This window comes from Mesocricetus auratus, unplaced genomic scaffold (assembly GCF_017639785.1).
Source record: "Mesocricetus auratus isolate SY011 unplaced genomic scaffold, BCM_Maur_2.0 Super-Scaffold_100676, whole genome shotgun sequence".
Lineage (NCBI taxonomy): Eukaryota > Metazoa > Chordata > Mammalia > Rodentia > Cricetidae > Mesocricetus > Mesocricetus auratus.
Genome location: NW_024429266.1, coordinates 69,347,795 through 69,369,723, shown reverse-complemented (window position 1 = coordinate 69,369,723; position 21,929 = coordinate 69,347,795). Strand labels below are relative to the sequence as shown.

Genomic DNA, 21,929 nt, shown 5'->3' with positions numbered 1-21,929 from the left:
TTGCCTGCATTGCCAGCTCCAAAACTGTTCTCTGGACTCCACTGGCACACGCAAGCACACACACACACAATTAAAACTAAAAATAACCCCCTTTTAGTTTGAAAGGAAACGTAAAATGGATGTGTTTGGGGCCACCCAGGGGAATTCATAAGGAAACACTAGTAGGGCATTGACACAAAAACAAATGAGACACACCAGCGGGAAAGCCGTCACTGACCCTGCTGTACGGTTACTCCGGCAGCGGGAGCCGGGGCCCTAGCTCCATTCACTGAGCTCCCTCAATGTGCTGACCCCGCCTGCCTCTTGACATCACTTGGTGAAATACCGCTGCCAGTCTGTAACATCTGGTGGCCTGGAATCACACTGTCCAGTGTTAAAAACATTCATTTTGAGTTCATTTTTACTGTTAAATCTGTGTATATGTGGAGAAGGGGTGAACATGAGCGTGTAGGTGCCCACAGGGGCCAGCAGAGGGTGCCCTAAAGCTGCAGTTACAGGTGGTTGTGAGCTGCTCAGTGTGGGTGCTGGGAACTGAACTCGGGTCCTTTGTTAGAGAACACATGCTCTGAACCACTGAGCCACCTCTCCAGCCCTCAAATATTTAATTACTAACATATTTTTAAAGATAATTTTCACCCAAGTTCAAATTTCACTAGAATAGTCTGTCTATCAAGTGCTGAGAAAGGCAGCTCCCAGGCCAGCGCCATGTGAGGGCAGGCCAGGCCCTGGTTCTTAAGAAGAGGCGGGTGGGGCGGGGAGATCTCTCCCTCCGAGGCTGTCCCTGTGTCCAGCAGCTGACCAGAAGCCAGTCGCCTCCTCCCTGAGCACAGCATCCACACTCCCTACACTGCTGCGTGGTCAAGCAGCCCGTGCCACCGAGCTCAGTCACAGCCTATGGAACAGGGACGTGGTCCACCTTGCTCATGCTACAGGGCACCTGGAGAAATAGAGGTAAGGGCATTCTCCGGACAGAACCAAGTACACTAGTGTTGCCATCAGCAAGGCTCATGCCTTTCCATCTCTGGAAACGATAAACTCTACGTGTGTGCGTGCGTTTCCATGGGTGCCTATGTGGATATGAGGGAACAAGGCCAAGGTTGTTTTGAGACAAGGTCTCTCCCTGGCCTAGAACTCAACAGGGAAGATAGGATCCATCTGTCTCTACCTCCCTAGCCCCATCACACCTAGCTGTCTTACATGTGTGCTGGGAATCAAAATCAGGTCCTCATGTTTGCTGAATGAACCATACCCTCAACCCTTATTTATCTACTTGAATGCCTGAATGTACTTATGGTATACCACATGCATGCAGTGCCTGCAGACACCAGAAGAAGGCATCAGATCCCTTGGAACTGGAGCTAAAGGAGGTTGTGAGCAGCCACGTGGGTGCTGGGAATGGAATCAGGGACCCTCTGAGGGAGCAGTAAGTATTCAACCTGGGAGCCACCTCTCCAGTCACCCCTATATTTGATTTTGAAATAAGGTCTCAATCTGTGTTGCCCAAGCTGGCCTCTAATTCTTAGGCTTGCAATATTCTCCTGCCTCAGCCTCCTGAGTACCAAACAGACGCACACCTCTGCACTCGGCTTGTGAGAAACGGGTTTTAGTTTGTCTATCAACGGTGACTAGCTGCCAAGGACCAACATTCCATAAATCTCCCTGCCTCCTACAACTTTTACGCAGAGGAATTCAAATCTTTCCATCTCCCCTACCTTGTAAAACTTCTGTTTACCAGCCCCACTGCCTTGTGCATTCCCAGAAGTTGACGGCCCAGAGCGGGTGACTCATGACGCCTTCCCTTCACTTTCTTTCGGCTGCCTTCTTCATGGGAGTGGACTGTGGTGTTGAACCACACCAGTGAGGAACAGTCAAGCTCCCCCTTGCCATAGGGCAAGAGACAGGGGCCACCCTGGCCACATATGTTGCTTGCTATCCTGGTTTGGGTGGTGGCATGCCCTTTTTTGCAAAAAAAAAAAAAAAAAAGAAGTTGCCCGGGGCTTGGTAGTTAAGAGCACTGACTGCTCTTTCAGAGAAGCCAGGCTTGAGTCCCAGCACCCACATGGTGGCTCACACGTCTGTAACTCTGGTCCCAGAGGATGCAATGCCCTTTTCTGGCCTATGCAGGTACTGTATGCACATGGGATACAGCCACACACACAGGCAAAACAACCATAAACATAAAAATAAATAAAATGAAACAAAGGAAGAAATTGCCTTGCTTTGTCGCTTTCACTTTGTGTGTTTATTTTTTAATACTAAGGATATCCCTCTCCCTCCCTCCCTTCCCCCTCTCCCTCCCTCCCTCCCCCTCTCCCTCCCTCCCTTCCCCCTCCCCATCCCTTCCTCCCTCCTCCTCCCCCTCCCTCCCTCTCTCTCTGGAGGCCCTCGACCCAGCTCCCAAATAGACACATGGAGACTTACTCTTATTTATGAATGTCCAGCCTTAGCTTGGCTTATTTCTAGGCAGGTTTTAACTTAAATTATCCCATCTACATTTTGCCTCTGGGCTTTTATCTTTCTCCATCTTATATGCCTTTCTTTCCTTCTTACTCCGTGGTTGGTTGTATGGCTGGGTAGCTGGCCCCTGGTGTCCTCTCTCCTCCTCCTTTTCTCAATTCTCCCTAGCTACCCTGAGCCTAGATTTCTCCTCCTCTCTACTCTCTCTGCCTGGCAGCCCCGCTATCCCTCTCCTGCCTAGCTACTGGCCATTCAGCTCTTTGTTAGAACAATCAGGTTGTCTTAGGCAGGCTCAGTAACACAGCTTCACAGAGTTAAAAAAAAATGCAACATAAAGGAACACAGCACATCTTTGCATTGTTAAGCAAGCGTTCCACAGCGTAAACAAAAGTAACACACCTTAAATTAATATCCACAATGGTTTCTGTCCTAGGTGCTCCCGCAGCTCTGAGTGCTCCAATGGTAACGTCTTTCCTCTTCCCACTAGGCAGTGTCTACAGTACTCCTCTGCCAAGGCGTGGGGGTGGAGGAGGCAGTGCTGGAAAGGGACTCACTCTGCTGGCCCCCCGCACCGCACCCGGATCGTAGCTCCCCCTCTACTGGGATGCCCATGAGGATGCCCCATGCGCATGCGCCCCACGACCACGACCGGGTCTCTCAGCTCCACACTTCCTACCCCTTGGCAACGACTGAGCCGCTGGCCCAGGCACTTGGTGAAAGCACAAATAAGAAAGGAGAAGTGGGCGCCTTTCAAAGTATTGCCTCCAAGCAAACGTGTCATGTGCAACAGACCTGTGCAAGAGGGCTACGGGGGGGCGGAGGAGAGCGAAAGGCTGTGTCAGGTCAGGGTGGGGACATAAGAGAGGCAGAGAGAACAGGGGAGAGGCGACAGGAAGAAGTGAGGCAACAGAGGAGCAAGGGGCGAGCTGCGCCTGGCGGGCACTTTTTGGGGGACACATGTCCCCTATGCGGCCTGGTGACAGCTGACGAGATAGCCGCTTCAGCGGCAGAGGCGGGCTGCTGCCACTCACAATACAGCAAGGCCTACAGGGGCATTCTTCTCATCCAAGAATGTTCCTCTACGCCTGTCCATAAGGACTTCACGACTTAAACATATGATGTGGGCCTCCCCAGCCCTGTGGGACCCAGGCAGATGGGTGACCTCCCCCCATCCCCATCCCCACCCGGCCACTTCCTGTTCACCCTCCTTAGTGACCTCCTTGTTGCAAAATTCCCATATGGCTAAGGCCTAGCCTCCCATTGTAAAGAACGTGCTGTGTGTATCGCCGCCAGACCTCCTTCCTGCTCGATTTCCTCATGGACAGAGGTCGCTAATTCTGCTTCTGACTTCACTGTCCTCGGGACCTTGTTCATGCAGGTGTAGGGAGGAAGGAGATATTCCAAGAGGGACGCATGCCCCCTTGGATCTGGGAGTATCTGGACAATGACCCCCCCCCATGAAATGGGCATTTCTCCAGGAATATCATGCTGAGAGAAGTAAACGGGCCTTGGTGGCGGTGGCCAGGCAGAGGCGGTAGGGGTGAGGCTTGTCTCCAGGAAGAGACTCACACAGTGCTGACATTCTGTCAGACAGACCACTTTGCAGCAGAGACTGGAACCCCGACAATGAAGGGTCAGTGATGGGCAGGGCCACACCTGGACCAGGACTGTTTGGCTCTGTGTACCTATTGCCCTCTGTTTAACCCTGAGCCTCATGTCAGGACCCTGAAGACAACAGACAGGGGTCACTGGGCCTCTGTTTGCTCTTCCCAAAGTGGCCACAGTGAATCACTCTCCTTTATCAGCTTCTCGCTGTAACTGGTCTGTTTAATTGGCCCATTGAGCTCGGGCTGCTGAGCCCAGGCCCTGAACCCAACAGCTCTAGCAACAGCAAGCTCCAGACTTCTTCTCCAGAACCTTTTCCTTCCCCCGACCCGACACCAACACACCACGAACCTCACCTGGTCTGGGCTCTCTTCTGGCCCTCCACTCCACCTCCATCCCTCATGTTAGCCAGAGCCACACCATGTTGTAAAGCTCTCCCACGGCTTGCTTCCTGGATTCTTGCTCTCCCACCTCCCAGGCTCCCAGCTGACTCTGCACACAAGACCTCAGGTTGGCAGGAGTCAGAGGTAGCCTGGCAGAAAACATGCACTATGACTATCAATTACATAGCATAGCGCCTTCCCCTTCCTCTAAAACATCTAAGGAGGGACACTCACTGCCCTGTGGACCTGATCTCACCTCGGAGGTCCTCGTATGTTGTTGTCTGTCTGTCCATCTACAGCACTAAGAACTCTTTTATTAAATCTCTTACCTAAAGAAAAAAAAAAACAAGACATTCTGGCTCAGTGTCTCCTCTGAGCCCTGTATTAGTTATTTTTCTGTCTCTGTGATAAAACACCACGGCCAAGGCAACTTACGGAAGAAGAGTTTATTTGGGGTTATGGTTCCAGACAGAATCCATGCGTGGGTAAGGATGCAACCACCACAGGCATGGTGACTGGAGCAGCGACTGAGCGCTCACGTCTCGAACCACAAGCACGAAGCTAACAGAGCAAACTAGAAATGGGCAACTATTTAACTCAAAAGGCTCGCGGAGGCCTTCTCCAGTGACACACTTCCTCCAGCAAGACTGTACCCCCAAACCTCCCTAAACAGCACCACCAACCCGGGACCAGGTATTCCAAAACATCTGCAGGGAGCATTGCATCCAAACACCACAGCCCCAAACCTACAATCTTTCCACTCACTTGCTCAAATTCCATCTGCCCTCCTGACACCTATAAACGCTGACCCCGGCACATTCTTTCTGGGCTCTGCTGGCTGCCACCCCAGGCTTAGGTGGTGGACACCTTACCAGGTCCTCATGCAAAGACCCCACCCTGCCTCTCACCCCCATCACCGTTTTTCCTGGTACCTGTACCAGCAAGCTGGCCAGAGAAGGAATTCAAGAGGGGGGAAAAAATCATGTAACCAGCTTCATGTAAGTACATGTCTAATGCAGTTTTAAATCCCAAACCAGACTGGCGCTCACTCGCCACTGAGGTACTACTGCTAACCTGGGTGCTGCTGCTTGGCAGCGCATTATCCCTTCTCTGAGGGTTTTTCACACTTAGGTTTTTCTCTCTGGTGCAGACTCGGGCTGCCACCCTTCTCACCTTCCACACTTTCCCCGGGATAAGCACGTCCGTTCAGGTGGCTTCCTGTCCTCCCCTGGGAAGAGCCCAGGCCTCCTGACTTCCTGTTGCCTCACCCCATTTGGCTGTCTTCCGGGAATTTCAAACTCAACAGTTCCAAAATAGATTTCTCCATTCTTCATCCTTCCACCCTTAAAATCTGCTCCTCAGGCTGGCAAGATAACTTGGCAGGGAAAAGCACTTGCTGCCAAGCCTGACAACCTGGGAACTTCGACTCCAGGGAACCAAAAGTTGGAAGGAGAGACCCCACTCCTGAAAGCTGTCCTAGTGTGCAAGTGTGTACTCAAAAGCATACGAATTAAATACACAAACACATAAATAGTATCCTAGATAGCTTTAACTGTCAACACAGCCTAGAGTCACCTGAGAAGGGAGTCTCAATTGGTCGGGTCAGATTGGCCTGTAAGCACAGCTGTAGAGGATTGTTACATTGTTACTTGATGTAGGAGGACCCAGCCCACTGTGGGTGGCTACATTCCCTAGGCAGTTGGTCCTGGGTGATACAAGAAAGCCCGCTAATCATGAGCCTGAGAATCACCAAGCAGTATCATCCATGGTTTCTGCTGTACTTCCTCAGCTGTGAGTGAATTCTTTGCTTCAAGGTGGAAGAGCAAGCAGGCCTGCTTTCAAGTTCGGTCTTGAGTTCCTGCCCTGAGGTCCCTCAGTGCAGTAAGCCAAAGAAACTCCTTCCCCTAAGCTACTTTAGTCAGGGCATTTATCACAACAAGGGAGGGAAACTAACACATACATCTTCTTGACCCACCCCACCCCCCACAACAGCAACTCAAGACCCTGGGAGTAGGGACATCAGGCATCAACCAAGCCAGACCTGAGAGTCATTCTGTTTTAATTTTTTTTTTGGTTTTTTTCGAGACAGGGTTTCTCTGTGGCTTTGGAGGCTGTCCTGGAACTTGCTTGGTAGTCCAGGCTGGTCTCGAACTCACAGAGATCTGCCTGCCTCTGCCTCCCGAGTGCTGGGATTAAAGTCATGTGCCATCAACGCCTGGCTGAGAGTCATTCTGAATCTCCATTTCTCACCACTCCTACTCACCAGTTCTCCTGATTCTGTCTCCAATGGACCTTTCCCATCCACCCCACTCTTCCAGTTTCTCCTAAAACCAGGGTGCAGGAACCAGTCACAGCTGCTAGACCCCTTGTGCCACCCAGCTCCTCTTCAAGCCACTGTCCAGAGTGTGTGTGTGTGTGTGTGTGTGAGTGAGAGAGACAGAGACAGAGACAGAGACAGAGAGACAGAGAGATCAGAGGTCAATGTCAGGTGTATTCCTCCATTGTTTCTGTCCTTTGTATTTTTTTTCCTGAGATAGGATATCATGTAGTCCAGGCTATCCTTGAACTCTGTATAGTTAAGGACTACTGTCAACTCCTGATGCTCTTGTTTGCACTACCTCAGAGCTGGGGCTGTGAATGGAACCCAGACAGGCACTCGACCAGTGGAACTACATCCCTGTACCTACACCTTATTTTTGAGACAGGGTTTGCCACTGGCCTGGAGTTCACTGCTTAGGCTAGACCAGCTGGACAAGCCCAGAGAAGCTCCTGTTTCCACCTCCCCAGCCCTGGAATTACAAACATAAGAGGCATGCCAGGTCTGTTTAGCCTTGTTTTGTTTTAGCATGGGTTCGGGGATCAAGCTCAGGGCCTTGTGCTTGCATGGCAAGCACACCTTAACAAATACATTGACTCCCCAGCCCGTGTGACTTCTCTAAACCAGCAAACAGTAATGTGTTAGCACTCTAATGGTTCACCATCGCTAAAATCTGAACCCTCTTCTAAACAGGGTCCCACCAGCCCTTCCTCTCCCAATCCTACACCCACAGCTTCCTTCCTACTGCAAATAGGGCTTAAGTAAGCAGAGTTGCATGCTTGATGTCCTGGATTCCATTCCCAGAACCACACAAAGCTGGCTCGTGGTGTGCTTCTGTAATCTCAGCTCTTGGGAGGTGGAGACAAAGAATCAGGTTGTCTTCGGTTACACAGGGAGTTCAAGGACAGTCTTAGCTACATAGACCCTGTCTCAAAAACAAAAACACAGAAGTAGCAGACAGACCTGTGTGGCTGTGCAGTAGAGAGAGGGAGAGCCTGCGTGACATGAGACCAAGCATGGGGCTGAGGAGCTGCTTCAGTGGGTGAAGCGTTCGCTGGGCAAGCTGTGATGATGTGTCTGCAATCCCAACAGAAGAGGTAGAGAGACAAGACGAATCCTTGGGGCTCACTGGCCAGCAGTCTAGCAGAGTGGGCAAGCCCCAGGTTCAATGAGAGACCATATCTCAAAAAAAAGGAAGATGGCTGTGAGTTCCAGACCAGCCTGATCCAAATAATGACTTCCAGCCAGGATTACACAAGAGGAAAAAAACATAGTGAGGTAGAGGAACTGGTGAGAAGGATCAGCAGATGAAGGTCACTTGTCACCAAGCCTGAGGACCCAAATTCTAGCTCTGGGATTCTCGAGGTTGGAAAGAGAGAATTCTAAGCTGTTCACCAAGGAGATCACTTTGTCAACAATTTTTTTTCAGTGACTTGTTTTATAGTTGATTGAAAAGAATCTCAGTGTTCCATTTAGTTTGGGGACCAGCAAGTTTTAAATTTCTAATTTTTAAAGTTACTTATATTTGTTCGATTAAGTCTAGGACCTGACAATGAAGAAAGAACATTAGGTTCCAATATGATATGGAAGTTTCTAGAACAGCAGGAACCCCAGATGTATCTTTATTCCCTACAGTACCCACGTGCTTTGGGAAGAACCCTAACAAAAATCATCTCAGTAGTGTCTAGTCTAAAACTTTTTCTTAAAAGAAGCCAGGTGTGTGCATGCCTTTAGTCCCAGCATTCGTGAGGCAGAGTCAGGGGGAGCTCTGTGAGTTCAATTCCAGCCTGGTCTACAGAGTGAGTTCCAGGACAACCTCCAAAACAATACAGAGAGACCCTGTCTCGAAAAAACAAAACAAAAACAAAAAAACAAAAAACAAATGGAAGCTAGTCTTCAAGAAGGCCAGTGGTCATTGGGATGCAACTCAGTTGTAGAGTGTGAGCCTAGCATACATGAAGTCCTGGGTTCACTTCCCAGCACAGTGTAGACCATGTATGGAGGCACACCTTTGTCAGCTCAGCACCAAGCAGGTAGAAGCAGGAGGATCAAAAGTTCACACACTTGGGACTGGAGAGATGCTTCAATGGTTAAGAGAACAGGATTGCTCTTCCAGAGGACCTGGATTCACTTCCCAGCATCCACATGGTGACTCATATCCCTACCAGGGATCTGATGCCCTGTTCTGATCTTCTGGCTCCTGCACACACAAGCTGAAGGACCTGAGTTCAATCTCCAGAACTCACGTTAAGAAACCTGGCATGGTATATTCCTGAAATCCCAGCCATGGCAGAATGGGGAGCCAAGAGGACTGGACTCCTGGAAGTCACAGACCAGGTAGCCTGGCCTACATGGCAAAGTTCAGACGAATGATAGACCCTGCCTCAAACAGGTGAAAGGTACCCTTGTTCTGTGACCTCTGAATGCACCTGCATATATGAGTGTGTGCGAGCATGCTCTCTCGTGCGCTCTCGAGCGCGTGTACACACACACACACACACACACACACCTCCTGTGCTAGGGGAATAGCTCAGTGGTAGAGACTAGCATACGCAAGGGCCCAGGCTCAGTCCTCAGCAGTATGGGAAGTGGGGTTCTAGTATTCTGTCCTCCTGCAGACAGTCCAGAGTTCCACCCCAATAGTTCCGGTTACTATTAGAGTGTCTCCAGCAAGGATGGTCCCCACATTCAGAAATGAGATGAATGCGGGTGAGATTTAGTCACAGAACCCGGAGAGGTTCGCCAGGATGGAATGAGGCAACACAAACTCCCAGGTTTCAAACTTTTTACGGAGCCTTAAGCCATCATCCCCAAGAGAAGAACCTTGAAGAACTTCAAGTCAAGAATGTACACACCTTTCTTCCATCTTTTGTATGGGAGTATACACAGATGTGTGCTTGTGTTGTAGTGCCCTGCACACACATGCACATGCATGTTGAGGCAGACACTTCCATCAGGAATCACCCTCACTTTAAGCCAGAGCTCACTGAAGGGGGAATCTCACAAACTCACCCAGGGATCCCATCTCCACCTTCCAATGCCAGAATTTCAGGCAGGCTGCTGTGCCCGCCCACTGGACATTTATTTGGGTTCTGGGGATCCTCCTAGACTGAGTCAAAATCTTTGAGGCTCCATCCCCAGCACCAAATCAGACAGGCAAAGCACAAAGAAGGGACAACACCTCTACTTCCACCACCTACCAAGAACTCTCCAGATTCCACTTGAGGTTCCAGCTCTCATTCCTACCTTTATGTGTCTAGGCCCCATTTTCCAAAAGCCATTCAGTAACCCACACCCACACCTTCCCCACACAGAAGCCTGGAAAAACATGTCCTCAGGCACAGTAAAACCTTGCTGGGATCTCAGATAAGAGCAGCCAGTAATTGGAAAGGAAGAGGAGGAACTGGGTGTCCCACTGGTGTAGTGTGTGTGCCTAGCCGTGCAAGGCCCTGACCCAACTAACTCATGGGGTAGAGGCAGGAACATCAGAAGTTCGTTCAAGGTCACTCTCGTTACAAATCAAATTGCAGGCCAGCCTGGGCTACAAAGGACCATGTTTCTCACACACACAAAGTTCCAGAACCAATGTCCAACCTTGGCTCAAGCTCCTGGTTCTTCCCAGTATTCAGCACCTCCTTTCATGGTCCCCTGAATCTCACAACATCCCCACCAGAATCCCGGCTTAAGAAGCACCGCTTTGAGGCGGGGCATTGGTGGCGCACGCCTTTAATCCCAGCACTCGGGAGGCAGAGGCAGGCGGATCTCTGTGAGTTCGAGGCCAGGCTGGACCGACAGCCTCCAAAACAATACAGAGAAACCCTGTCTCGTAAAAACCAAAAAAAAAAAAAAAAAAAAAAAGCACCGCTTTGATGTGTTCTCAGACTTGACACACAGGAATCTTGCTCTGTTTAAAGCAAGCTTCACTTGCACATCTAACACAGGCCTTCTTCCCCTCTGATAAGCCTTGTTCATTCAATAGCCCCCAAACTTATGAAAAGTGATTAGAAAATCAAGAGAGAGCAAGGGTTCTCTGTCTACAGGAGTTGAAGGCAAATCCATGAATAATCTGTCCACTGGAGACTCCAGATCCTGTCTCCAGAAGAACACCCTGATAACATCAAAGTTCCAAGGTTCTAGTATTCGCTTGGAATTGAACACAGCGGGAGGAAGGACGCTGTTGTGGGTGTGACGCTTTCTGGGGCTCCAGGTAGGAGCCATGCACCCGGAGCCAAGATGCAGGGCCAGGAAAAACCCTTCAAGCCACCGTGCTTCTAGAAGCCACCTTCGATGCTAGTCACGCTCCGAACCGCATTTGGAAGACAGGATCAAAAAGTAATTCACAACCAACCAAGCCCCTTCCAAACTTCAGGAACCCAGCCCCAGGCCACCCAAAGTACAAGTTCCTACCTTTAAGAACGAACTTTGGGCAACATTTTATCGCTCAGAAAGGCACTGAGGAAGTGGACCAACTCAAGCAGGAGGCCCGAAAAGGCAGGAAGTGGTCATTTGTGGGAAAAGGGAAGGACAGGCGGCAAAGAAAGAGAAACTGGGGCACCTCCCCCATGTCCTCAGCACCCCCAGATCCAGCTGGGAGGCCCTCCGGCTTTCCCAGGGGACACCTCCCAAGTCAAGCGGGGCGCGGCCCGGGGCGTTGTCCTTCAGGGGACATGTCCCTCCCTCCCAACGTGGAACCAGGAGGCCCGCAATCGCACACACTTCCCTATCCCAGGGCGCACCCCGCGCCTAGGGTCCCCTGCGGGGCGCAGCATCCTTACCTGGGGGACCCGTCCCACCGCCGCTCTGGCCGTGCGCACAACCAGACTCGCCGCTCTCACGCGCGCCCCGCCCCGTCCTGGGGCCGGACCCCAGCTGTCCCCAGTCGATTTGTCATTGAGCAGTCGTGAGCTCGCGTCCCCACCCCCTGAAGCTCGTTCCCGCTGTCCGCCCGGCAACCCAAGCCTCTCCAGAGCCGGCCCTCCCTTCCGCTCCCGAGGCCACGCCTACCAACCAATCCGAAGCGGTACCACCAAACTTTCGCCAATGAGAAAGCGTCTTGAGCGTAGGGGTGTGGCCCCATAGAAATGCCCCGCCCATCCCTCCTTCCTTTTGGCTTCTCCGCGGGACTAGCGCACGTGACCGCTGCTGCAGTGGCGGAGCTTGGGAACTGGTCTGGGGACGCCAGGCGTGGGCGGGTGCACTCCCAGGGAAGCCACAGCAAGGCCAGAGTAGTGAAAAAAGCCAAGAAGGACAGAGCTGATAGACAGAAACCAATGGGGAGGACGAGGTGGCCAAGTGTGACCTGCGCCCTGGTGTGGAAGGAAGCAAGCAGTTTTGGAGACCCTTGGCCAAAAGTTAGAAACTACAGGTGGCTCCGCCTCTAGCTTGGCCTATGACATTCTATTAGTAAAGGAATTACAGCTGTTAACTTGACCTAGGTCACATGCAAGGGCTGGAACCCTAGACAAGCTGCCCTGCCAACACCCTCCTACGCCCAGGAGCTTGTAATTTTCTAATACGATTTCGACTAGGGTTGATTTTCCTAGCTGAACCCTAGCCACCTCCCACCACCACTGTTGTGTGATACCCTTCCCCATTCCGTACAAACTCCATGGCGCATTTCACCGTATGGCAATTAATAATTCAATGCCTGTCTCTAATCTTTGAGGAGGGAAACAGTGATAACAGTAGCCCGCACTGTGTAATTACTCTTGTTGATAATTCTAAATTAGGATACATGTATATTATATCTGAGGCTTTGTACTTTGTTTAAATGGTTCCATACCAGCAGCTAACAGACCCAGTCCTCCCACTGACAGCATAGGGAGAAGCGGAGTCTTGGGGCAAGCCAGACAGGAGAGGGAGAAAAGTCACCTGCAGAGATGCATATAGTCTCAACCTGAGTTAGACCCCTGGGATCCACATAATGGAAAGGGAACTCAAGCTGTCCTCTGACCTCTGTCTCTCTCTGTCTCTGTCTGTCTGTCTCTCTGTCTCTGTCTCTGTCTCTCTCTCTCTCTCTCTCTCTCACACACACACACACACATACACACACGTATAGATGTAAATTTAAAAGATTGCTTAAAAAAGAAAAATACAGGACGGGACGGTGGTGGCCCACGCCTTTAATCCCAGCATTCCGGAGGCAGATGCAGGCAGATCTCTGTGAGTTCAAGGCCAGCCTGACCTAAAAGAATTAGTTCCAGGACAGCCTCCAAGGCCACAGAGAAACCCTGTCTTGAAAACCAAAACAAAAAGATACAGAATAATATATCTGGGCGGTGATGGCACACAGCTTTAATCCTAGCACTCAGGGGGCAGAAGACAGAGGCAGGTGGATCTCTGTGAGTTGAGGCCAGCCTGGTCTACAGAGTGAGTTCCAGGATAGGCTTCAGGCTTCAAAGCTACACAGAGAAACTCTGTCTCGAAAAACAAAAGAAGGAGAAGGGAAGGGAAGAGAAAGAGAGAGAGAGAGAGAGAGAGAGAGAGAGAGAGAGAGAGAGAGAGAGAGAGAGAGAGAGAGAGAGAGAGAGAGAGAGAAGGGCAGACTAGGAAGCTGCTTTTTAAAAATAACATTTATTTGCATTGCATGATGCCCACACAGGGCAGAAGAGGGTGTGGATCCTCTGGAACTGGAGTTACAGGTGGTTGCGAGGCATCATGTGGATGCTGGGAACTGAGCATCTGCAAAAGCAACAAGTGCTGTTAACCGCTGAGTCATCTCTCCAGACCCTACGGGAGGCATCTTAAAATATCGTGCAGAGTTCATAACCTGGGAGAACCACACAGAAGCCTGCCGGAGTCAGGAAGTGTAGGCTAAAGGAGTCACGGCCTCCATGTGACTAGCACCACTTGATTATAGTCACTAAGCTGCCTGCACTGCCTGTTTCCCAGCTAGGCAACTGGAGCAGTACCTCTGAGCTGTAGGGACACAGGGTTAGCGAGGTTACACACGGAGATGTCAAGACAAACACAGACAAGGACTTCCACAGTGAAGGGCAGCAAACGTTACCTCGAAGGCTCCCATGTGTGTGAAATTCTTCCTCAGGCAGGCCCCTTTGATGAGACACTAACTCAAACAGTACAGCTGTCTGCCTATCCACAAGTGAAAGGAGTAGCTCAGGAGACAGTCAGTTGCAGGGTCACAGACAGGCCAGAATTTCCCTGTGTCCAGTCCTGACTCCCATCCCCACCCGGCCCCCGCCATGTAACCTCACCGGCTCTGACCCCCGCTTTCCCGGGTCAGAGTGTGTGACTTACAAACAGGATGCACTGGGCTGTATGAAAGGCTGACTCATGCCCGGTCGCTGGGATGCGTGGATTCCACTGGGACCCCATCAGCAGAGTAATGCCAAGGTCTCGGCATGCCAGGCCCCCACAGGAGACTGACAGACACGGGGGCAGGGGCTCTCACACAGCGCATGTGCCCTGCTGTGGAAAGGGTACTGAGATGCCTCTTGCCACGTCTCAGGTGGGCCCTTGCCCTCCATGCTGCTTCTTCAGGAACTCTGACTTGTGGCGGAGCCAGGGGTCTGTCTCAGCAGCAAGAATACACGGTGCCCAGGCAGACCTGTGAGGTCCCTCTGATTTACTGATGTCCTGAAGAGAAGATGAACACACCCCCCTTCAGAAGCATTTACTGAGCACTGTGAACAACTTCTGTGCTGACTGACAAATGCTCTCCTCTCCCCAGGTCAGGTAACCTGAACCCCTTGGCTGGCTGGGGCCAACCCATGACTACTGAACACATCTGTCATTTCTAGAATGAGGGCAGTACTTCGTTCGGTAGAGTGCCACCTCTAGGGCAGGATCAGGAATGGGTCCTTCCAGGGAGGAGGAGGGGAGCTGTGCCAGTGGCGAGGACTCTTCCCTCTGGGCAACCCCAGTCCCAGGGCCTTCCTGCTGGGCAGTGGTAGCCAGTGAGTTTGCCCCTGTGCCTTCCCTCACAGGACTGTAGTGGTGACGGGTACAGGGCCTTTGGGTCCCTCCGCCTCGAGTGTGGTGACTAGGGCTGACCTTCCCATGACTCAGCAGCTCCTGCAGGGGGAGGTGTGACTGAGGGAACAGGGAGAATGCCTTCTGATGGAGGAGGCCTTGGAATGATCTAGAACCAGACTGGACAGGCCTGCTGCTTCTCCTATTGAGGGCTGGTTTACCGTGACTTTGGAGCCTCAGAGACCTGGCTTGCAGCCATCAGGCCTGGTGACTGGGATGGTGTCGTTGGTAAAGTTCTGCCTTACAAGCAGGGGCACCTAAGTTCAACCCTCAGAACCCATATGCTTTTTGTTTGTTTTTAAAGTTCGGTGTGGTGGCACACATTTGAGATTCCTGTGCGGGGGACAGAGACAGGAAGATTCTTGGGGCTCACTAAGCAGCTATGCTAGTCTACTTGGTGAGTTCTAGATGTCAGTGTCTCAAAACGAGGTGGCTCGGAGGTGAAGAGCACATGCTGCTCTTGCCGAGGACCTGGGTTCAGTTCCCAGCACCCACACGGTGAGTCACAACTCCCTGTAGATTCAGTTCCGGGGGACCAGATGCTCTCTACTGACATATTCAGACTTCTATGCACACAGAGGACAGATATACCCACATTATATATATAACGTGTGTTTGTGTGTGTGTGTGTGTGGAATGACAGCCCAGGTTGCCCTCTGGCTTGCACCCTCATGTGCATACACATGCATGCACACTCATGTATACGTATACATACACACATGCACATATACACACATGCACACTGACGTACAGGTGAATTAATTAATTTTTAAAAAAGGATGTCAACCCATGCTGTGTGACCCCAGGGAAATCTCTTCACCTCTCTGAGCTTTATCTGTATGCTCTAGTCCAGGTCCACCCTCTGTACCAGGAGAGCCCACCACCTGACTTCTACAATTTAGTGCACCACCGAGCCTCCTCCCTCCCAGCCCCGCCCTGCTTTTGAACAACTCTGCATCCCCACCCCCACACCCCACACACATTTAGATGCTGGACTAGAGGGAAACCCTTGAAGTTGAAGGACGTTGGCCCTCCACTTTCTGACCTGGGCTGGCTCACGTCTAAAGGGAAAAAACAGCCTCGTGGGCAGAAACCCCATCCTTTCTTTGTTTTCCAGCTTCCGGGGAAACACCAGGTTCCACTGTGCTTTCCTTCCTGACTCCCCCACCCTCCTTCCAGAAATCCCCCAACTGCTGCCAAGCTTTGACACAAAGAGAATGTTTAGAGCCAGGGGCCCCTGTGTGCTCACCCAGCCACAAGCCCTCCCTCCCCTGGCGACACAGGAGAGGAGTAGGCGAGACCGGGGGATAGACACTGAGGAGGGGGTCAGTGGTCACCTATGATAAGGATGCTTTTGGCATTAAGGGCCCTGGCCAGGCTGGGTCCCCCTCAGCATGGCCTTAACGGAGCATGGGGGAGCCTGTGATCCCCATGCCAGTGAGGTAGAGGCAGGGGGTCATACGTTTCAGACCTCAGCCGGAGGAAGGAGGTACAGTGGAGGCACCTGGAGACAGAGTCCGGCACCTGATGGGCACGTAGGAGCCGGTCTTTCTCTCCTTGGCAGCTGTTGGGCAATAAACCCAGGTGGGAGCCACACCCACCTGGGGCTTGGGAGGGGCGCAGAAGAGCACACCACCTGAAGGGCCCCCTCCATCTTTGCTGAACTCAAAGGCTGGTCATGCGAGACTTACCTCCACCCAATGTGGGAGTGGGGCACTTGGGGGTGAGGGCGGGAAGCAGGCTGGTGCTGGGGGTGAGCTCAGCAGAAGGGTGCCTGTGCTTTCCTCAGACCCGGCAGGGGTTCCAACCCTGGCCCCATGCAGCAAGAAACATGAGAGAGCCAGTATCAGGGGGAGAAAGACTCAAGGGAATTGGATTCCAACTGTGGAAGCCCAGAATTGGAGACACACAAGGAAATGAAAGTCCTGTCCCGTCCATCTTCTCTACGCAAACTCGAGATAATCCCAGAACAAGCCCATTCTTTCCACCTTATATCCCAGGAAAGGGCTGCAGGGACAGGGTCCAGGACAGACTGTGACTCACTCTGAGTCAGGGATGACACCACCCAGCCAGCCCTTCAACCCTCCCTGTCTGAACAACAAGTCACTGTACAGGGTGCCACCCCTTTCTCAGTGACTCTCTGAGTCCCTTAACCCCACCCTTAACCCCACCCTGACCTAGTCCCTCCTCCTCAGGCTAGATGCCAGGACTCTGAACTCACTGATGCCCCTCACTGTTGCCTCTCTTCCATGCTACCCCCTGCCTTCTGTAGCTTCTGCTGCCATTCCTGTCCTTCTACTACAGGTAAAGTAACTGTCCAGGTAGCACAAAAAGATGGACCCCTGGCACCAATCACAGGGGATCTTGTCTCCGAGGAAGAGATTTCACACAGGTCTGATGGCTAATCAGACCATCTTGTAGGCGAGAACGGAACCTAGACAGTGATGGGTCATTGATGGGCAGGCTCACACCTTGACCAGTACTGCTTAGCTGTGCACACTGTTGGCTCTCCATTTAAAATGAAACCTCATTCAGGCCTGGGATGTGGGGAGGGTGGGAGGGTGAGAGGGTGGGGATTTGGGTGGGAGGGTTATCACCAGGGCACACTGAATAAATCTTTCTCTGCTTTTCATTATGTCTTGTCTCTTTAATAGACCTGTTGAGGACCAGTGCTTGTCAGGGCTGCAAGGCCCAGGTTCTGACTCTAACAACTCCAGTAACAGAAATGGACTCTCCCATGACCTCTCTGCAACGCCTGGTCATCAGGGTCTTGCACCTCGGCCCTACTTGCTCCAAGAAGACTGTATGCAACTGTCTTCCTGTGCCTGACCAGAGCGAGAAAGGCAGGATGCCTCCATTCAGTGTCTACTGCATGCTGGCCAAGGCACACATGGCCCCTTTTACGAGGACAGAGGCAGAGGCTTCAGAAGTGGAGTTTTTACCAGCTTTGGTGCAAGGACCAAGACTTCCTGGGAGAGAGGGAATAAAGCTCACCTACTTAGACCTGAGAAGTGAAGGGATCAGAGGGAGGTTGGCCAAGGCTGAGTCCTGAGACACACAGGCTCAAGACAGGGAGCCCATGTGGTCTCAGCCCACCACGACTGACCTCAGTGGGGGCTGTTTGGAGAAGAGCAAAAGGGAAATTTCAAGAACTACACCACCAGCAGAAATCCTGGAATAACAGGAAACACCCCCCCTCCCCACCTACCTTGCAAACAGGAAGCTTCAGGACAGTTCCTGGAAGAAATCCCTATAGGCTTCCTCTGCAGAGCGAGGTCCTATGACCTCAGGGTCCAGAGACAGTTCTGTGAGACAAAGCCACTGTCCACACTGCACAATTCTTGTTTCAGGGTTTAGTGTTCCCTTGCACAGCTTCCTGCAGCTTACACTTTCCACAACCAGAGTCTGTATCAATGGTGTGTGTGTGTGCACGCTCAAGGGCACACATGCTTTTGCCATAGTAAACCAAAGATGGAACTTACCTGACTCTTTCCCTTGTCAAAGGTACACATCTGAGTCCCAGGATACCCCAGGTTCTGTGTCCCCAGACAAAGAATTGTACCAGAAACACATGGTTAGAAATAGAGCTAGGTTAGCCGAGCGTCGGTGGCGCACGCCTTTAATCCCAGCACTCGGGAGGCAGAGGCAGGCGGATCTCTGTGAGTTCGAGGCCAGGCTGGACCTACAGCCTCCAAAACAGAGAAACCCTGTCTCGTAAAACCAAAAAAAAAAAAAAAAAAAAGAAATAGAGCTAGGTGCTAGGTGGTGGCGGCACGTGTCTTTAAGCCAAGCATTTGGGAGGCAGAGGCAGGCAGGTCTCTGTAAACTAGAGGGCAGCCTGATGAACAGAGTGAGTTCCAGGACAGCCAGAGAAACTCTGTTTCAAAAATAAAGATAAAGAAAGAGAGACAGTTCGTTGATGTAAAATGCACTGAGTATTCATGGTGGTATAGCATTTGGGAAGCAGAGGCAGGAGGCAGATCTCAGAGAGTTCAAGGCAACCCTGGGCAACATAACAAGTTCCAGGCTAACAAAATGAGGCGTATGTATGCATGTGTATAGAGACCAGAGGATAACCTTCTCTGTCGTCCCTTAATGTATGTATATTTATACACGGTTTCTCATTGGCCTAAACTTGCCAAGTAAACTAGACAGCCTCTGCCTGGCTCCACTCCCCCAGCACTGGGAATATAAGCACATGCCACCATAGTTGTTTGTTTGTTTGTTTTTTAACATAGCTTTTGGGGATGGAATTCAGTCCCTGTGCTTACAAGGCAAGCACTTCATTGAATGAGTATCTTTCTAGTCCTCTACCTGCTAGCTTCTGCCACCGTGAGTCTTCCAAATTAGTTCCAGCTGGGGAACCAAGCCTTCAACATGAATTCACAGAACACATTTAATATTCAAGCCGTAACGGTCCCTAAGACCCTCTGTTCACTGAGGAGTCTGTGACAGAAAGTCCATCTTGCCTCTGGCCCCCAAGGCTCTACTAAGTGGCCAGCTCTGACTTATAGTGACACACCAGTCCTTTTCCCTTAGAGCTGACTTCCTGTTCATGAATGTTGCTGGATGCTCAAGAAAAGGCCCCATGGGGACATCTGGAGGAGGCAGGGCTGCCAAGGGGTCATCTTCACCCAAGATGCACTTCCCATCAACATGGGAAGACAGAGGCTCCAGCTAGCACCCTGGTACCCAGCCTCGATCTTCCATGTTGTAAACCATTGAAGACTGGCCAAACCATCCCCACCCAGCTTTTCCCCCACAGACACTTTAATTGCTTTCGGATTCTACAAGCCCCATTGTTAAACACAAGTCCAGGTGTTTCATAAGGGCTTACATGGGAAAGTAGCTCTGGGGTCAGCGCCCTAGTCCCAGGTTGTCAAGGCTCCACACTCAGGGTGGCCTGAAGGAAAGGCAGTTGGCCAGTCACCAGACAGTGTGATGGCTAGTGGCCAAATGTGCTCTGGGTCATCAGCCTTGCTAGTCAGCACACCTGGGCAGTCTCTGTCTTGCTCAGGAAGGCCTGACACTGCTCTAATTGCCTGAGGTGCTCACAAATGTTTGTTACCTTTCTTCCCTCCCCTCCCCTCCCCTCCCTTCTCTTCTCTTCTTTTCTCCCCCCTCTGTCTCTCTCTTCATCTCTATCGGCTTTAATTTTGCATTCCTTTACCACCCCAGGAACACAGTAGACACTCATGATGGTTAATATTATCAACTCAACAGGATCAAGAATGACCTAGAAGAAAACTCTGGGGCATATACATGATGGATTGTCTAGACTGGATTGTGTTGGGAAGACCCACTCTAAATGTGGGGGGCACTAAGCGGGGGGGGGAGCACTGGACAGAATGAAACGGAAGAAGTGAGCTGAGCACCAGCATCCATCTTGGCACCCTGATTGGGGATGCCGTGTGACCAGCCACTTCGGGTTCCTGCCTCCATGCCTTCTCAGACTGAACCAGACAAAGCCTTCCTTCAGCTCCTTTGCCAGGTATTCAGTCACGGTGGTGAGAAAAGTGACTAATCCAGTGCTCAGAGTGACTTGTCCACATCCCAACAGCTCAGAACTGGAGAATGCCGGAGCCCAGCTCTGCCACCTTAGATGTCTGAGTCCCAGGGTCCTCATAGGCATGTGTGACAGGCACACTTCAGAGCCGCGGCAGTGTCTCCCACACCAGTGACTGCTATTTTTAGCTTTTGTTTGTTTGTTTGTTTATTTAATCTTTTTTTTTTTTTTGGTTTTTCGAGACAGGGTTTCTCCGTGGCTTTTTGGAGGCTGTCCTGGAACTAGCTCTTGTAGACCAGGCTGGCCTCGAACTCACAGAGATCCACCTGCCTCGGCCTCCCAAGTGCTGGGATTAAAGGCGTGCGCCACCAAGGCCCGGCTGTTTATTTAATCTTAAGGGAACAGCGGTGATCAAATGAGGGGTTGAGACAAAAGAAATCAAATCCAGTTTGGGGACACAGGTTCTGGATTTCCCCATGAAATGTTGCAGGAATTGCCCTGGTGGCACCTTTGGTGTGAGTTTTGGCACTGACTCAATTAGGCACAGTGACGGGATATTTACCTAAGGCCTGCAGAGTGCAACCACAGGCTAAGGGAAGCGGTGGCAGAGGTGGGGCAAACAGGCTGTTATGAGAGACGTCCAGGCTTTACGCCTTGATCCTGAAAATGGAAGCAAGAAGACACCCTCGAGGGCACTCAGCGGAAGGTACAGCCCTGCCAGCGGACAGACGGCCAGCGGACAGACGGCCAGCGGACAGACGGCAGGCCAAAGGACTTGGTCCATTCAAGCCTGTGAACAGAATGAGGAGGAAGAACTGTCTCGAAGCAGCCATGGCAAGCCGTGCTTGGGGAGTTTACTCGGGGTGAAGCCAACAGCAGCTGTGCGGGAGGGGGGGAGGGGGGGAGGGCGGGGGCGGGGGGGGGCTCACCCAGCCTGGGCTCCTTCAGTCCCGTGTTTCGTAGAAGGAAGAGAACTGAGTCCATCCAGACTTCCGGACTGGAAAAGGGCGCAGAACTGGGCCACCACCAAGTCTGCTCACTGGAAGTTTGCAAAGCCTGCCGTCAGGAGGTGTGGTTTCAGTGACAGAAACACTAATAAATGTCAATGCTCAGATCTCAGGCCAAAATGGAAAAAAAGCAAAACCAAAAACCAAAACCAAACCAAACAAACAAACAAAAAACCAGGGCGGGGGCTGGAGAGCTGGCACTCCCAGGGGATCTGGTGACTATTTATCTCCGTTGATTCCATCACACACCGGATGCACAAAAACACTCAGGCATTGTGGTGGTTTCAATGAAAATAGCCCCCATAAGCAACAATTCTTCAGTTTTTCACTTTGAGCTTCCGGTCCTCCTTAGACAATAATTAAAAACAATTGCTAACCAACAGTTTAAAAGAACCCTCCAAGTTGTGTGTGTGTGTGTGTGTGTGTGTGTGTGTGTGTGTGTGTGTGTGTGTGTGTGTGTGTGTGTGAGTGTCCCAGCTCCTAGGCTCCTAGGCTCTCCTGGCCTTCCTTCCAGCTTGTCTGACTGCAACATATGTCTCCACTTCCTGTCTGCAGGGCTCCCTGGCAGACATCCTACGGGACTGGCAGTCCAACCCCCAGGGTCTCCATTTTTTTTTTTTAACAGCTTTATGTAATGACCTCCAGGCCTCCATTCAGGTACT

The 21,929-nt window shown here is 51.5% G+C and overlaps 1 protein-coding gene and 1 long non-coding RNA gene across 3 annotated transcripts in view; both read right to left on the bottom strand.

Annotated features, from left to right (window-relative positions):
• The window catches only part of Ralb (RAS like proto-oncogene B), a 33,264-nt gene extending 21,555 nt beyond the window's left edge, over positions 1 to 11,709 (bottom strand). Inside the window, exon 1 of one of the 2 annotated variants that reach the window (XM_040737781.1) lies at positions 11,538 to 11,709. The gene's annotated coding sequence lies outside the window, so the exon portion shown is untranslated. Of the gene's footprint in view, positions 1 to 11,169; positions 11,318 to 11,537 lie in introns of those variants that run through there. The other variant, XM_040737782.1, reaches the window with a different exon arrangement.
• Positions 11,710 to 13,383: 1,674 nt separating this feature from the next.
• LOC110340910 lies at positions 13,384 to 21,464 on the bottom strand. The gene is made up of 4 exons (XR_002382741.2): positions 21,190 to 21,464; positions 20,823 to 21,050; positions 14,020 to 14,358; positions 13,384 to 13,443 (listed from the first exon to the last, which is right to left on the bottom strand). It is a non-coding gene; the product is annotated as an uncharacterized LOC110340910 (long non-coding RNA).
• Between the last annotated feature and the right edge of the window lie 465 nt (positions 21,465 to 21,929).